The following is a 17,968-nucleotide window of genomic DNA, read 5'->3' as shown; positions in this document are numbered from 1 at the left end:
GAAACAGATTCCACCATGAATGAGACCAGCAAAGCTAATATTGAGGGTTTGAAAGGCTACCATCATCTTTCATGAGGCCAGGGAATCCAGACTCCCTAAGAAGGCAGAATGGTAAGGAAAGGAAAAACTGGCTTGTATCAGTTGGAGATGGCAGGTTAAAACTCTTTCTTTCCAACCTATTTTATCCTTTGCACATAGTAGCAACTCCAGAGGGACAGTCTCCCCACCCACTTTGAATTGCTAAAGCAAGCATACTGAAAAGAAGAAAACATAGTTGGATTATTTCTCTTATCAACAGAAAATAAACTTCTTACTTATAAAACTAGAGACCACAATGGTTACCCTTCATAGCAACACTGTAGTAAAAAAATTCTGCTTCTATGCACCCCCCCAAAAGTCTATAAAACAATTTAGGAATAAAAAATCATGTCAAAATCTCAAATCTAAGTAAGAGATTGCTAAAGGTTATAAGCTAATTCTAATATATGTCGGATATTCGCTTTCTTGAGGGTGATGGAATATAATGAACAACCTTGGGACATTCTAACCAATGGTGTGAAGGCTGAGTTTCCCAGGTAACAACACAATAGATACTCTAGAAAACTGGATTAAACCAACAGGGAAGAAGTAATTTAAAATGAAATAGTGCCAAGGAAAGATACTACTCGACATGGTCTCCATTGTATATATAGCCCACTCCTTTTATTTATTTATTTATTTTTTTTAAATTTTTTTATTAGTTGGAGGCTAATTACTTTACAACATTTCAGTGGGTTTTGTCATACATTGATATGAATCAGCCATAGATTTACACTTATTCCCCATCCCGATCCCCCCTCCCACCTCCCTCTCCACCCGATTCCTCTGGGTCTTCCCAGTGCACCAGGCCGGAGCACTTGTCTCATGCATCCCACCTGGGCTGGTGATCTGTTTCACCATAGATAGTATACATGCTGTTCTTTTGAAACATCCCACCCTCACCTTCTCCCACAGAGTTCAAAAGTCTGTTCTGTATTTCTGTGTCTCTTTTTCTGTTTTGCATATAGGGTTATCGTTACCATCTTTCTAAATTCCATATATATGTGTTAGTATGCTGTAATGTTCTTTATCTTTCTGGCTTACTTCACTCTGTATAAGGGGCTCCAGTTTCATCCATCTCATTAGGACTGGTTCAAATGAATTCTTTTTGACGGCTGAGTAAAATTCCATGGTGTATATGTACCACAGCTTCCTTATCCATTCATCTGCTGATGTAGCCCACTCCTTTTAAAGTAAAATACTCCAAGAAGAAAATTTATAAAACCTAATAACAAAAGAACATATGTAGATCCTGGAAGCATCCACTGAGCTAAGAGGCAAGAAATTAAAAGTGTATATATACTCCCTATCTTAAAGATTACTAAATAAAAGCTCTCTGGGGTTAAGTATTTCTTAGATCTCCTGCATTGGCAAGTGGATTCTTTACCACTAGCGCCACCTGGGAAGCCCAAGAGAGAAAAGTAAATTTCCCAAGGTTATGCAACTGACAAATGGTAGAAACCATTTGACCTAGTTCTCAGGTCAATTCATACCAAGATGCCTACCCCTAGACCTGGGGCTGAAACATGCATGTCAGGGGCCAAGTGGCCACCTGTGTGAATGGAAATTTCCTAATTTGTTTCACTCAGGCCCCACAACTCTGCTGACACTGCCGTGGTTCAGTGTGTGGATCCAGTAGATTAGGAGAGGGGTCTGAGCTCTAGAAACAGACGTGGTGCTTAAGCCATGGGTTTTGATATCAGAGATTATTAAAAACTGAGAAGACCAAAGAGCTCACAGAGTCCTGGGAAATATGCATAGTTAAGAGCTTCAAAGGGAGAAAATAACAGGGAAAAACTTAGCTTCCAGCAAGAAGACCAAGAAGGAAAGCCCTGAGTGTTAGAAGGACACTCTGGAAAAAAACTAGTTTTATAAAAGTCCAATGAGGAGACATTTCAGGAAACGAGTGGAAACTCTGCAAAATATGACAGAAAGTTCAAGTATTATTGGACAATTTTCATAGGATAAAATATTTATAGGACAAAAACCAACCTCAGAAACTCATTTCTAAACCTAAAAACAAAGACTTCCAGACCCTCTAGATTATGAGACTGTACCCAAAGTAGACAAGACCCTTGGAAATGTTTTTTTTCAACTTAATATTTATGAAGAAACTACCATACCCCTGAGCCTGGCCACAAATCCTGTGGACAGGAAGTGAGACCACACAGATCTCTTCCATTCTCTGTACATCATCTAATGTAAGAATTCCAACCCTCTTCAAACTTTCTTTGCTCAATCACTGTTTACAGTGCCCCTAAGGTGTGTCTTATCTGAGCTCCCAAAGCCACCCTCTCATCTCCCACGCTCATCAGCTTCTCCCTCCCTTGCTGCTCACCACTTGGGTGATACCTGATAATAACAATAGACATAACAATTCCCATTTATGGAGTATTCACTTTATGTGCCTTATTTCTAATCCTCAGAGCAGACTCAGAGAGGTTGGGGAAGTTGCCCAAGGCCCCGCATAAGGAAGGAGCAGAGCCAGGATTCCCATCAGTCGGTCTGGCTCCCCAGCCTGCCTTTCCACCTCTGTACCATACATAGAACCCCTGTGAAGACAAACCACGCCAACTTTGCTCCTACGGGCGGGACTGGCGCAGCTTCTGTGAACACTGTGAACATGACTTCCCTGATTTAATATCGGAAGACACTGTCTTCTCTTTTTTCACTATTAATTTTATTGCAGTATATTTGCCTTACAATGTTATGTTAGTTTCTGCAGTATAGCAAAGTGAATCAGCTATGTGTATACATATCTTCCCTCTTTCTGGGATTTCCTTCCCATTTCGGTCACCACTACCCTCTCTTCTATATATAGGTGTAGGCTAGAAATCTTTGCCTGTAAAGGTTATTATGTTTGCTTCATTCACAAATAATGACTCTAAGTGGCACTTTCATATCCCATCGCTGACAATAATGCAAGCACAGTCCCTCATCAAAGACTCCCCCATCATTTTATGAAGTAAGGCCTGGGGAGCCAGCCCCAGTGCACCCATGAACTTGTTCAGGCATGCGTGAGTCTAAAAGAGAACACAATTTAGACCCAAACTAAAATCACTGTCACATAAATCTGCTCAAAATCTAGTTGGATGGTTTTTAAATACTGGGCTGCAAAGAAATTTGAGCTTTAAGAAAGGGAGACAAGTTTGTAAAATATGACTTATAGGACAAACAGGACTGGGGGCTACCCTAAATAGAGAACCCAGGTCCTCAGCTTGGGACAGATTGGGAAAAATTGAAAAGTATCTGCTTTTTAGCAAGAGAGGTCTTAAAATGCTTAAACGCTCAAAAGATATTTGCCTTAAGGGAGGAAGAATTGGTTCAAAGGGCCAATTTAGGGTGATCTAGCAGCAGCAGCAGAAATTAGAGGGAAAGCTAAGCAAAGTTTTATCAATACAAAGCTTCAGCTAATCATAATTTGTAACTTAAATTGTGAAAATGCCTCTGTTTTCTCTGAGAAAAATCATTAGGTAATCAACCTAGTCTCATTTTCACTGCAGCTACCCAAAATTTCGGTGCCAAGTTTGAGGCTTAATTATAGCAACAATAATTAACAATATGGATCTTCACAGGCAGTGTCTTTATTTCTTTTTTCCCTTCTAGAAAGTGTACATTTATCTTATTCCTATTCAGGACGGAGGAGCCTGGCAGGCTACATTCCATGGGGTTGCAAAGGGTTGGACATGACTGAACAACTAGCACTTCCACTTTCTTTTAAACTTAGGGGGACAAATTTTCATTGCAGACAAATAATGGAGGAGGATTGACAGATGATGATAGATAAGTAGCTACATAGATATGTGATTGACAGATGATGATAGATAAGTAGATGTAATGATGACTGAGAGATCAAAGACAAATCAGTACTGAACAGGAAGAAACTTGCCAGGCTTTGTGACTCATCGTGGGAATGTGGGCGATTAAAAAAAATTTAAAAAACCAAAACCAATTCCCAAGTTTTCTAGCTCTCGTGACTGGAGACAAGGTGGTGTCAATCCAGACTGAAAATACATCCTGAGAAGCTGGGGAGGATAATGAGTTCAGTCTGTACATGTTGAGTTTGAAAGGCCTGGAAATATCCAGTAGGTAGGGCTTCCCTGATAGCTCAGTTGGTAAGGAATCCTCCAATGCAGGAGACCCTGGTTCGATTCCTGGGTCGGGAAGATCCACTGGAGAAAGGATAGGCTACCCACTCAAGTATTCTTGGGCTTCCCTTGTGGCTCAGCTGGTAAAGAATCTGCCTGCAGTGCAGGAGAGCTGGGTTCAATCCCTGGCTTGGGAAGATCCCCTGGAGAAGGGAAAGGCTGCCCACTCCAGTATTCTGGCCTGGAGAATTCCATGGACTGTCCACAGGGTCCCAAATAGTTGGGCACAACTGAGCGACTTTCACCTTCAGTTAAATATAAACTCTAAAGCTTGGAGAAATGTTCTGAACAGATGTATGGACTTTTTTAAGCTGCAGTGTAAAGAATGAAGTATAACATGAGAATGAAAGCAGTCACCCAGGGAGAACTCCCCTCTTCCTGGACTTAACCATAGTCAGAGTAGGAACCACCCAAGAGCAGAACTCGTATACACTCGCGTGGAAGGGAAAACAACATTGGAAATTGGCAAAAACCTCTGAGAGCAACCAAGAAAGCACAGTGCTTGGAAAATTAAAGAATCAAGGTGTCAGATGAAGCACAAAGCTAAGATTAAAAAAAAAAAAAAAAACACTGAAAATGCTAAGACATTTGGGGGCAGTTAGAAATTACTCATGGCCTTGTGAGGAGTTGACTCAGTAACATGATGGGAGCAGAAGCCACTCTTTTGAGAAGTACAGATGGGAAGCAAAGAAGATGCAAAAGACGCCCCCAGAAATCAAAGAATTTGAAGGCGACATTAAAAGCAGAGGCGGGCTTGTCTTTGCCTTCTGGCTGGAAGTCCGCATGGAGAGGAGGGATAGGTAAGGGCTGAGGGAGGTTAACGGGAGTGAAGGCACACACTCCGTCACTGCACAGAGTCAGTGGCTGAGGGTACACAGAGATGCCCAGAGAGCCTGCAGAGCAGGAGCGGGCTTGGGATGGCGTTGAGAAGGCCACAAAATGCAACTCCCACAGGAGTGGAATCTGGTGGGTGCCACTGGTGTACATGAACACAGGAAACCTTTCTCAGAGAGCCAGGCACGATCAGCAGTACTCCAGCCAACACCGATGCCCAGCTTAGTCACACTGCATTTAAGCTAGAAGTGGCCCAGGGAAGCTCAGACCGTGAGCCCCTGCCTCCAAGTCAGCAGTCTGGTAGCATCACCAAAGAACTTCTCTTAGGAAAGGGGACACACTGTCCCAATAAGGAGTATAACTTTGACTTGAATGACCATTTATCCAAATGATGACTCTAGAATAACACAAAAAAAATAATTTTTAAAGTTTAAACAACTTCATACTTAGAATGGATACATTTAAGATTTGGAGGGTTTTGTTTTCTGGTTTTATTTTTTCCACCATGAGGGCAATGGAGGTTACATTGTAAGATGAAATCAATTATTAAAAAGCTTTTTAAAGAACATTCTATCTTCGGTACACGTTAAATATAGTGAATAAATTTTTACCCTTCTGTGCTTGCAAACAAAACGTCCTTACAAATACAGCCAGTATAATGGTAGAATCTATGTTGGAGAGGCTGATAGTAAAAGAATGCCCACATTTTAAATTAACATGAGGGACTAACAAATCGGAAAGTAGGTGATGGGGATAAGGAGGGCAGAGAATGTCATTCCAGGTGGCAGAATTTCCAGAGGGGCAGAATCTTTTTTCATGAAGGTGGAAGAATGATGGAACTAGACATGCAATTTTGTAGAGAAAGCAGAAAACTGACACCATCCTTCAATTCTGTGGTTCCCTGCATTTGAGGAGGTGCCGTGAAAGAGATACACTCATAAGAAAGCTATATTTTATTCTGGTAAAGAAGTAGCAAGAGCATTCTGTAAAGAAAGCGAGGATGTAGGAGAGCTGGTTTCTGATAAAATGAAGTTTAAATAGGCAGCAATGGAGTTTTGGTCCTCTCTCACAATAAGAAGCCTAGATTGATACCAGGCAGGAGATAACTGCAGAAATGAACAAGTCTAGGGCATAAGGGATGAGTCAACTCTGGTTTTTCAAGAGAATTCTGGCATAAATGTCTTGAGTACAAACATTAGTTGAGGTCCCAAATAAAGGTAGAGGCCTTGTGAAGCCAGCAAAAGTTCACCTAATTTGAAATCACCAAGGTCAGACCAGGCCAATCCCTCTCAGGGAGAGAGGTCTGCTCTGTTGCTTTTGAGGCTGATTCTCGTAAAGGTCCTGGTTAGGCACAGATACAAATGTCTGAGTAGATACTTGAGGCCAGAAGCAGTCTCTGCAATCCTGAGCACCAAGCCCAAGCTACCTTCAACTCTCACTGTCTGATGGCCACAATCTCCATCAGCTTCCATCACTGACCAAAGTGCAGGCATTTTCTGCACCTCCAACCCCTTCACCACCTAAAGTTTCTTATTCTCTTTCTCCATCAGACCGGTTTTGTAAACTATTATCTATTATTGAGAATCAAATATTGACCAGGGTGAGAAGTCAAGTATTTAAGAAGTGGGAAAGGCTTCAAAGCATTAAGCAGTAAATTCCGGAGAGATTTCATAGGTCAGTCAGAATTTCTAGAGAGAGAGCCAGACATTGTGGAGAAAGAAGAACAAAACAAAAAGAGCAAAGTGGCAGAAATGTGGAATGGTTTGCATTTTTTTAACCTCAAGAGTCAGAGTAGCCAAGAGCACAGAAAGTCTTACCAAGTAGAAGCAAAAAGTATTCCTCAAACTCTGTTGTACATATCCCACTCCTGGTTGCTTCCGCCTGATCAAAATGACGTTACATGAAGAAAATGCAAATACGACTCAGATGGTAATCAGAGGTGGGATTCCTCCTGACCTTGTCAGTTTGGATGTGGGCGAAGCACTAGGGCAGTTTTCAAGTTGGCTGCGTGTTGGAATTACCTGGGAGCTTTAAAAACACTGACTTTTTTAAGTTTCCCAGGTGGTGCTAATGAGTATCCAAAACAGAAAACCACTGGACTTAGGAGTTTCCTGAGGTTTGTACCAGAGAAAAAGAATGTTGTCCTAAAAGGGAAGAATATCACTTGTATATAAAGGAGTTAATTTAAGCTTATGCTTATGTTTCTTGTGTTAACTTAAGCTTGTGTTTCTGAGTCCCATGGAAACTTTGTTTCTCTTACTGGTCCTGGTTAAGTAATAAATCAAGCAGTAGCCTATTGCAAGGATTCAAGTGATGCCTACAACAGCAACACCTCTAGGAAGGGAGCTGGAGAACCCTGGAGTGGGAAGCAGTGGATGCCCCCTCTCTTGGCACCCAGGCACGGGAATGCCATTGGGGAAAGCTTGGGCACTCTCCCTGCCCCTCTCATCTCTCCAGAGGACCAGGCTCATGCCAGCTGGGGAATATGACAGGGAGTCCACGTCATGTAGTGAGTAACTATTGACTTACTCATGTCTTCTGATTTGAAGACATAGTACTCGTTCATGATAAAATAACCAGCATTCCACTGGAAAGGTGATGCAGAACTGAGACGAGCAGACAATGAAGTTCTAGGGGCAGATAGGCAGTCAGAAATGATATGGTGCAGTTTAGAAAAGGAAGCAGTGAAGGGCAGATACAAAGCTTTGTCCCAGATAAATAAGTGTAGGGTGTTCTTTTGGTTCTCAAAACTTTTGAAAATAATTCTCTGATGCTGGTAAGTCATTTAAGAGCCTTAAGAATACAGCTAACCCAGGAAGGAATACCTGGTCTCAGAGGAGGTAACTACCTGCCTATCATAACCAAAGACTCATTTACCTAATTTAATGCCTAAATTCAGGTCCCTCCACAGTGACAGTGTTCGACCAGATTTCTAGTGTTCTTTCATTTGATGACTTGGTTTCTTATTTGTTTGTTTATAGTTTGTTATTTATTCTTATCCTGGCAATGAAACTTGCTACATTATGTCAGATGTGTCCTTCTCTGCATAGAAGAAGCAAATAAGCTCTGAAGACTTAGCCGTGACACCACATCTAAATCATGCAAGACTCAATTTTCAAATATTCCAGATGAGACCAACTATTAAGCAAATATTGCACAAAGAGGATTTAGGAAATTTACACATGGCTTTTAAACTGTGGCAGTATAAGCTATTTATAGGAACTTCTGCCTTAGCCAAGATGACAGTTAAGTCCCTAAAAGAGCTGATAGCTGTACAAGTGACCAGACCAGTGCCAATGCCCGGTAGGTAGTTGACCCTCAGCTGTGTTAGTGAAAGCTGAATCTGAGTCTTACTCTTAGAAGGAAGCAGTTGACATGATTCTAACCATCAGAATGGAAAGTGAGAACATTTGGGAGCCGATGACTATGCACTTTAAAATTAGAAATGCCAAAAGAGGCAGATGGAAGGTTTCGTCAGATGTGGTTTGGCTGTTTCAAGCACAGCTTAAAAGGCAGATGCCAGAAATCACTGCAGGAGATTGAATACAATCTACCCGACTCACGACAGACAACCTACTCTGCCCCTGCCATCATTACCTTTGTTTATCTCACTTCCTGTCTATTTTCCCTTTCCACTTTTGTGCGCCTTTCAGCTCTAGACACTCCTGTCACTGTCCGAAATTGCATCTTACCTCTTCCGCCTGACAGGGACTGACACCTTTGTAGTTCTGATATTTGATAACGTACCTTACTTGGCTCAGCCTTGGGAAGCCCCATTATCTAAGAACCAGTCTCACAACCAACACCAATGTGGATCAACTTCACAAGCCCGGACCTAACAACTTGAATCAGATACTTTCCTTAGACTTTAGACAGCCAATGTCTTAAAGTTCTGGGAAGAGAAAACCATGTTGCATGATGTCTCCATAATAAATAATAATAGGGATCAACAGGTCAATATGGATGGTAGACTCCTTAAAATAAAATTGTATCAACACATTTAAATATTATTTTCCCTTTTTCTCTTCCTGACCTTTAAATGTTAGAATGCTCTGGGTTTGGTTCTTAGCCATTTCTCTTCTTTAACTGCACTCATTCCAAGTGATTTCACTAAATGTTGTGGCTTTAAACATATTAATGCAATGTGTGTGTGTGTGTATGCATACATGCTCAGTTGTGTCTGACTGTTTGCAACCCCATGAACTATAGCTCCTCTGTCCATGAGATTTTCCAGGCAAGAATACTGGTGTAGGGTGCCGTTTCCTGCTTCAGGGGATCTTCTCAACCCAGGGATCAAACCCACATCGCTTGTGCCTTTACCACAAGGTGGATTCTTTACTTGTGCCATCTGGGAAGTAAAGAATGGCGCCATTCTGGGAAGCCTCCAATTTACTCAGTACTGACTTTCAAGTTTATATCTACAGGTCAACCTCCTCCTTTGGACTCCTTATCTCATATACATCACATCTTGACATCTTCACTTGGAGGTCTGTACACATTTCAGACTTGACCCAAAGCCTACTCTTTCTGTTTGCCCATCTTGGGAATGTACTGCATCCACCAGATTCGAAGAAAGGGGAAAAAGAAGCAGGAGGAAAAGGAGAAAGGAAGGGAGGAGAGAGAAAGGAACTAGAGCAGTGAGGCTGGGAAAACAACCAGCTAATAGGAGCATAATGTGTTGATAGTACTGGGAAGTACAGAAGCAGAACTAAAAAGCTTTAAAGAGTTTTTATGGACCAAACACTTCCAAAAACCACCTTTGGGAATTGTTTATGCTTTATTTATTGATCCAGATTTTAAATTAAATTTTAAGCATGAGAGACAGGGATCACAAGAGAACCAACATTTTTAAAAGATGAATGATAGGGTCAGCAAAGTCTATTTAAAATGTCACAAGACTTAACGTGCAGTCAAGCTCATCAATACTCTGCTGAAGGAAAGAAATTCTACTGAAAACAATGCTAGATATTTTTGAAACATGTTTGTTGAGATATAGAGACTAAGTAAAGTTCAGAACAATGGGAAATATTAAGTAAAGTAGGTTTAGGGTGCAGCCATTTGCAAAATGCCTAAATGCTTGTGGGGTGGTGTTTACTTATTTTAACGCAGGTTTTAAAACCAAATCTGATGGATAAAATGTGCTAAGAAAGAGGAAAGGCAAAGAAGAATCTCCAACACCCTTTTCTTATCTCTCTCTTCACATGCATATAATCCTCACTGAGTACATATCCCTGACTATGAATTTAACCCTGTAACATTTGGCTATAGTTAGCTCTTCTACCCTCGGTATATCAAAACAAAAATGGAATGACTTAATTCCGTTAATTGCTCTCACACACCATCAATCACATCCATAAATATTTACTGGGTACCTTCTGGTACTATGTTCTGCAAAACACTCTAAACTTTATCCTATCCTGGAAGTTGGTACTCTGTATTCTTATTATTATCATCATCATTATTATCATTAATTTTCACTAAAAGTCTGCTACAGAGCAAGTTTTATCAGAACATAGATTTTTAAAGGTGAGAACACACTATTTGGGAATGTAACTAAGATTTGAACATGGTGCTTTGTTTGCTTCTGGAGACATTTTTCTTCCTTCTTTTTGCTCTGTCATGCAGTGGGAGTGCAAGCTGACTCCAGCAATTTCACCAGATACCACGGACTGATGGCTGTGGGATTGCTGCCAGTGGCCCTGTAGACATGTGCTTCCCATCAGCTTATCTTTACTCATTATTCTGTTCTTAATATCATTGTGCAAAGAATCTGAAGATTACGAAATAACAAGGTTTTCCAATATGTTGCTGTGTTTAAACATGTGATAAATTAACAAGGGGATAGTGCAATGAAAACATTTGCATTTAATTTCCATTCAAGGCACAGAATGAATACAACGGTAGAGAAAAAAAGTGATTTGGTTTATTCTCAAGAGTATGGGTGAGCACAAAACTAAATAAAGCTGAACCCACAACACGGTAGGATTTATTAAATCTGCACAACCAAACAGTGACACCCTAAACAGTGAATCAAACTGCCTTTTCCTTTGCTTTCAAATGGTCAGAGCCTAGATGCAAGATTTCCATAAATCTAGCAAAATATCACAATGAAAAAACATTTTGTAAACTAGTGTCCCACAGATGTACAATTTTCTAAAGAAAATTGCCATTAAAAAAAAAGTCAATGTGAGTTACAGAAGAAAAGGAGAAATTTTTAACTTATACCAGTATTTTCATTCAATTATCTTGGTAAATTCATGCATTTTACAGGATTTTATTTGCCACTTATAAAAATATTACAATAAAACAAAACCAGCTTCCTATTTATCTTATGGTGGAAATGAGAAGTTTTCTGAGTTGTTTCTGAAGTTATAACAGTTAACTTTTAAAGGGGTTTTTTAAAAAAAGAAATAGAATAGTTTTTCAATTATTTACTAATAATTCAAATGGAAAACCAGCATTTTTGTAGCGATTCATCACAGGACAGTTCATGCAGGATTTGTTGGATGGCTGTCACTGTTTTGATAGAACTAGGCACACGTCCAAGAACAAAGATTTAAATCTTAAATATAAAACAGCCCTTTGTTTTGCTTTTCTCATTCTTTGCAAAGCTCATTTTGTGACTTTAAAAATATTTACTCAAGAGATACTCTCCTCAGGAACCATAACCAAGAAGTTGCCAACCTGATATTATTTTGGGAGATGCCAAAAAATATCCTTGCAAAAAAAGTCTCCTTAGTTGCCCCAAAGCCTAAAGTCTCAACAGTTGAGATTCTCTTGGTTATTCTAATGGTTGGCATCTTCCTGTTGTAAACTTTTTAGGTGAGGGAGGGAGGAAGGACGTATGACTGATCAGACAACAAGATCACTGCACCATAATATCATTCAGCCTATATTTCTCCATACTACTCCCAAAGATATTCTGATGTTTTCAAATGGTTTCATGAAACCTAGCCTTATCTTTGCTATAGTATGTTCCCAAACTTATTGAGCAGCTTCCCAAGTGGCACCAGTGTTAAAGAACACACCTGCCAATGCAGGAAATATAAAAGATGTAGGTTCGATCCCTGCGTCGGGAAGATCCCCTGGAGGAGGGCATGGCAACCCACTCCAGTATTCTTGCCTGGAGAATCCCATGGACAGAGGAACCTGGAGGTCTACAGTCCATAGGGTTGCACAGAGTCAGACGTGACTAAAGCAACTTAGCTTGTCCACCACAAACTTATTGAGAAGAGAGTCTTTGAGAAGTCCTTAAATGAAACAGAAGGTTTATTGGCATCTAGGGGCTTTGAGCCAAGGGAAGGAAGCAAGGCTACCTACTGTGTTCCTCTCTACACTGGATAACCTGGGAACTCACCGAGAGGGAATTCAGATGGGCTTTTAGTGACCACTCCATTTGCTTCTAAGCGCTCATGAATTACATTCTGGAGAATCCTCTTTAGAATTTAACCAGACATCTCCTTCTTCAAAAAGAAATTAGGGCATTTATCCATCAAACACACTTTCTCTGTTTCTCTCACTCTCACATTTTCAGTGGTTGCTTGGAATTTCAGAGTTCTAAAACGAACTTAAAAACTTTCTTCAGCATCCTTAGATATAAGTGCTAAGGTCTAAATATCTGAGTTTATCTAAGGAGGTTGTTGGGCTTCCCTGGTAGTTCAGCTGGTAAAGAATCTGCCTACAATGTGGGAAGACCCCAGTTCGATTCCTAGATCGGGAAGATCTCCTGGAGAAGGGATATGCTACCCACTCCAGGATTCTTGGGCTTCCCTTGTGGCTCAGTCAGTAAAGAATCTGCCTACAATGCAGGATCCCTGGGTTGGGAAGATACCCTGGAGGAGGGCATGGCAACCCACTCCAGTGTTCTTGCCTGGAGAATCCCCATGGACAGAGGAGCCTGGTGGGCTGCAGTCCATGGGGTCACAAAGAGTTGGACACGACAGAGCAACTAAACACAGCACAGCACAAGGAGACTGTTGTGTTCTCTTTACATCTTAACCTGTAATAAATTATATTCTTTACGTTGCTTTATAAATGTTTTCTGTTGTAATGCCTCTATGTTAGAAAAAAATAGAAGCAAAACAGAAGGTAATTCACTCTGGCTTCTTTTTTTCAACTGTTACCATCTATTAATATAACCAGCTTCCCCCAAATTAAGTGGGGGAACTGAAGTCTTTGCTTTATCTTAATAAGTTTTATGGGACAAAAAAAAAAAAAAAAAGTTTTATGGGACAGACAGACTAGTTCAAGTATGTGCACATATAAATTTGATTTTTAAATGCTAATCGATAGGGAAATCAAACAAAAGAATTAGTGACCTAATTTTATACCATTCTAAAAGCATAGATCCTATTATTTGAAGAGAAATACTTTATATCTCTATAATTTTTTTCAGGTTGGGAATAATTTTATTAATTTTATTTTTGCAATGTTCACTAGGTTCTGGGAACAAAAAATAATGAGATTTCTAAAGTGATCTTGATTACTGTAGATTCCCAGGGGTCATTATTTGGAAGTTCTCATGAAATTATTTTATGTGAAAAGCACTACTGTAACAAATTCTAAATATGTGAAAGCAATTTTGGGAATTAGGTAATGAATAGTAGTTGGGAGACTTTTGAGGTACATGCTAGAAATTTGGGTGGTAAGGCCAGTGAAGTTTCAGGTGGAAACAAGGAATATGTTATTGTAGATGAGGAAGCGTGAGAGGCGGGGCTCCCCTGCAGAGCACTGAGGGTGACGCCGCCAATCTTGTGGGACTGGGAGGCAGGACCCTGAGCCAAAGAGAGCTGCTCCCACGCCTTAAGATCTAATGGAATTTGTCTTGCTAGGTTTTGGATGACTTGGGACCTGTCATCCCTTCCTTCTCTCTTATTTCTCCCTTTTGAAGTGAGAATGTCTATCCTATGCCTGTCTCACAGCTATATTTTAGAAGCACATAACTTGTTTAGTTTCACAGGTTCACAACTAAGAGGAATTTTGCCTTTGGATGAATCATACCTCAAGACTCACTCATATCTGATTTAAATGATATTTAGATGAGATTTTGGACTTCAGAGTTGATGCTGAAGTAAATTAGGACTTTAAGGGCTGTTGATATGGAATGTGTGCATTTTACATGTGAGAAGAACATGAATTTGGGGGAGAGAGTGCAGAGGTAGAGTGCAATGGATAGTTTTGTTCCTCCCCAAATTCATATCTTGAAGCCCTAAGCCCCCATGTGATGGTATTTGGAGATGGGCCTTTTGAAGGTAACTAGGATTAGATGAGATCATGAGGGTGGGGTCCTCATGATAGTATTAGTGCCCTTATAAGTAGAGATACCAGACAGCTCTTTCTCTCTCTCTCCCTCTCTTCACCTCCACTCACCAAGAAAAGGCCATGTGAGGACACATCAAGAAGGCGGCTATCTGTAACCCAAGGAGCTAGCTCTCACTAACCAGACACTAACCCTGCTGGCACCTTGATCTTGGACCTGCAGTCTCCAGAACTGTGAGAAATACATTCTTGTTGTTTAAGCCACCCAATCTATAGCATTTTGTTTTGACAGTCCAAGCAGACTAATGCAAACACCAAAGTGTTGTTTCCTGTAGCTTCTACTCTTTCCTTAAGATAAATGAAAACTTAAAATGATAAGGTTAAACAATAAACTCAAATAAAAAGAGATTTTTATTTGGGTGATAAAAAGAGATTTGTTTATCCACATCAAACAGCATGTTTCTCTTACAACACAATACTTAGCAGTTTCCAAGCCATTTCTTTTTGTTATCAGCAGAAAAGGCAAGGGAAAAAAAAAAAAAGAAACTAGTACTGGTGGTGATCGCTCTTTTCCTTCACCAAAGGGGACATTTCATTTATCCCTGACTCTCCAGCATGTTCACTGTTCTCTGTGGCATGAAAATCTGATAAAACTCAGAAGGAATAGAAAAACTCCACTTCAATATTTTCATGCTGAGCCTGAGAGTGCTTTGCAGACCCCAGCAAGATGAAAATCTCAGCTGCAGCGTCAGAAAGAGAATATCTTGTTTTATCCCTAGGAGCTTAGGAGCCCTACAGAAGGTTCCGATTAAGAAATCTGAGGTGGGTTTTCCTTCATGCTTAAAAGGATTATCTCTGAAAGATAACTTTGTTTCCTCCATCAACTTTTTATAAATATTATCCCTTCATTAGAATCAGGTTCGCTTTAATCCCCTTACTTTGGAGAGCTTGAGGAATTTGATTTACTGACAACTTAACAAATCTGCCTGCCTGCCATAAAGGAGACCTGGGTTCAGTCCCTGGGTTGAGAAGATTCCCCAGAGAAGGGAATGGTTACCACCTCCAGTATTCTTGCCTGGAGAATTCCATGGACAGAGGAGCCTGGTGAGCTACAATTCATGCAGACATGACTGAATGACTAACACACATGTGTACCAAAAAATAGGTCAGAGTGGAATATTGTTCATTGTTATCTTTATATAATATTAAAGATATTGCTATATAGCTGGAGTTTCAGAGAAAGGACTATCTTGCACTATCTTCCCTTGGATTGGGAAGCAAGAAAGTAGGGAGGCAATAACACACTCTTAGACATTTACTTCCCAGCCGTACCCAGTGGGACCCACAAGGAGACAAATCTGCTGTCATAAGCACACATGAACCATTCAGGGCTACACCAAGAGAAAGGAAGGGCATAGAGGGGAAAGGTAATGGAAGGGTGTAGGACTAAGTTGTTCCCATGGTTATCACTGTTAACTATTCAGGCTTCTTGATGCCCTGCCTCTCCTTAGTCTGAAGTGGCTGGGGTCAGTCAGCATCAGATGCTGCTGTAAAGCACATGTCTGTATATTTAATTTTGCCCGTTTATTTCCGTTAATCAGTTCATTTACTATTCTTCTTCCTCATTTCCCCCAAATGATTAAGGGGCAACTTTAAATAAAAAGTACACAAGCAATAGGGCCCTACTAAAATAAGAAAGAACATGACCTAATAAAATAAAAGAAAAAAGGAAAAATATCTGAAAGATATCTAGGAAATATTTAGTCTACAGTTAGCAGCTCTGAGTTTCTGTAGTCACAAGCAAAAGAGAACTGGAACAGCTTTCATAGCATTCAGATAATACTGAAAATGCCAACAGAGGATACTGCTAGTGCTCACCATTCCTGATCCCCACTCCTTCCTAAGCATGTGGAAAATTATACCTCTTAGACCCTTTACAGTTGGCAGGGGCATGAAATGGTTTTGACCAATGAATTATGAGCAGAAATAACACATGTCTCTTCCAGAGTGAAGCAATGCAAGGCCTTGCACATCCTCCATGCAGCACATGCATTGATTGAGAGGAGCCACCAGATCCAGGCAGCCTGGATCAGAGGAAAAGAGCTACTCTCTCCCCTGGAGAGTCAAAGATACTCTGACTTTATGTGAGTGAGATATAAATTTTCTGTGTTAAGCCACTGAAATTTTGGAGCTCTCTATGGCCACAGCATGAGCCTAGCCTATTTTAATAAATAAAATATCAACTATGATGCCTGACATAGAAGCCACTCTTACCCCTTTAACCAGTAATATAAGATGCTTGTGCTTTTCAAGAGCAATATAGACTTTTTTCTGGAGCTAAATTCTTTTTTAAAAACATTTATGTGGCTGCACCAGGTCTTAGCTGTGGCATGTGGGATCTAGTTCCCTGACCAGGGATTGAACCCAGGGCCACCTGCATTGGAAGCATGGAGTCTTAGCCACTGGACCACCAGGGATGTCCTTGGAGCTAAATTCTTGAGAAGAATTTATTTCATGTATCTTTAAGGAAAGGATAATAAATAATCTAGTAAAAAAAAGGTCTTCAAAAGTAGACAATACAAAGGGTAGAGATACTTTCTTTTATCTTGCCCTTTATTGATAATAATAAAAAAAAACTTAGGCACATGATTGCATTGTAATTCCTCTGGAAGGTCCAAGGAAATATGGTCCAGGTAGTTTATGGTGATCCAGGAAGATGCAAAGATGGAGCTGAGACAGAGGTCACAAGTCTAGACTGAGGAAGTATTTTGCTTGGCCTGCTGTGCTTGAACATTTTTTGAACTAGTTGCCAAGACTGAAACATGAAGAATGTCCACATTAAAAAATCTTGATTTCTGATTTCTCTTTTCTGTAAAAGTTCATTTTGGCAACACTGGATCTTCATTCCCAACTGGAGAAAATTCAGCTAGAGTGAAGTAGCTGCTGTCCCTGTAAGCTATAATCTTGTTCTCCAAGTCCCCAAGGTTCTTCCATGGAACACCACTCATTCTCATGGCCTGACTGGCCCTCCTGGGCATGTGGTTTGTGGCTCTAGGATTAAAAGCTCTAGAACACCAGACCACCCTAGAGCCTCAGGGCATTTGTTTTGAGGTTTAGAAAACTAGGCTCCAGGTCATATTCCTTACTTTAAACCAATCGGATCTGGCAAGAAACAGAAGGCTCGCTGAAGGTGGAATGATTGGAGTCGGGTTTAATCATACGTGGACAGGATGTGGGAGAATCATGGGCTTTAGGGCAGTACTCAGGGCCTAAGGGGGATGGAGGGAGGAAGTGGCCCCAGAGAGAGCCGTGTTGTGACCTGTGAGGTCACATCTGGTAGGAACAGTGACCTTCAAAAAGGCGACTCAGCCAAAAGGCAGGGGAGGAACCAGGGAAAAGAACACTTGCCTCTCTACCTCTGGATCTCTTGTTGCTGCTTGTCTTGTCATTAGTGAACCCAAGTGAAAGCCAAAGGGCAAAGCAACCCATTGATTTTGTTCATAGAGTTACCTCCTGGAGCACGGAGCAGAGAGGAAAGGGGTAATAAAAGGATAAGGAGCAGTGAATAGATGATAATCAGCATTGCTTTCAGGTAGAAATTGGGGGAAGGAATAGTTCTTGGGGGAAAGAATAGCTCTACTGCTGTTAAA

The 17,968-nt window shown here is 40.6% G+C and overlaps 1 non-coding gene across 1 annotated transcript; it reads right to left on the bottom strand.

The window, feature by feature from the left end:
- Nucleotides 1-16,721: 16,721 nt before the first annotated feature.
- On the bottom strand, nucleotides 16,722-16,795 carry TRNAW-CCA. Its single transcript has one exon. It is a non-coding gene; the product is annotated as a tRNA-Trp (tRNA).
- Between the last annotated feature and the right edge of the window lie 1,173 nt (nucleotides 16,796-17,968).

This window comes from Cervus elaphus, chromosome 3 (assembly GCF_910594005.1).
Source record: "Cervus elaphus chromosome 3, mCerEla1.1, whole genome shotgun sequence".
NCBI lineage: Eukaryota > Metazoa > Chordata > Mammalia > Artiodactyla > Cervidae > Cervus > Cervus elaphus.
Note: the sequence above shows the minus strand (reverse complement) of the source record. Positions and strands in the feature narration are given on the sequence as shown.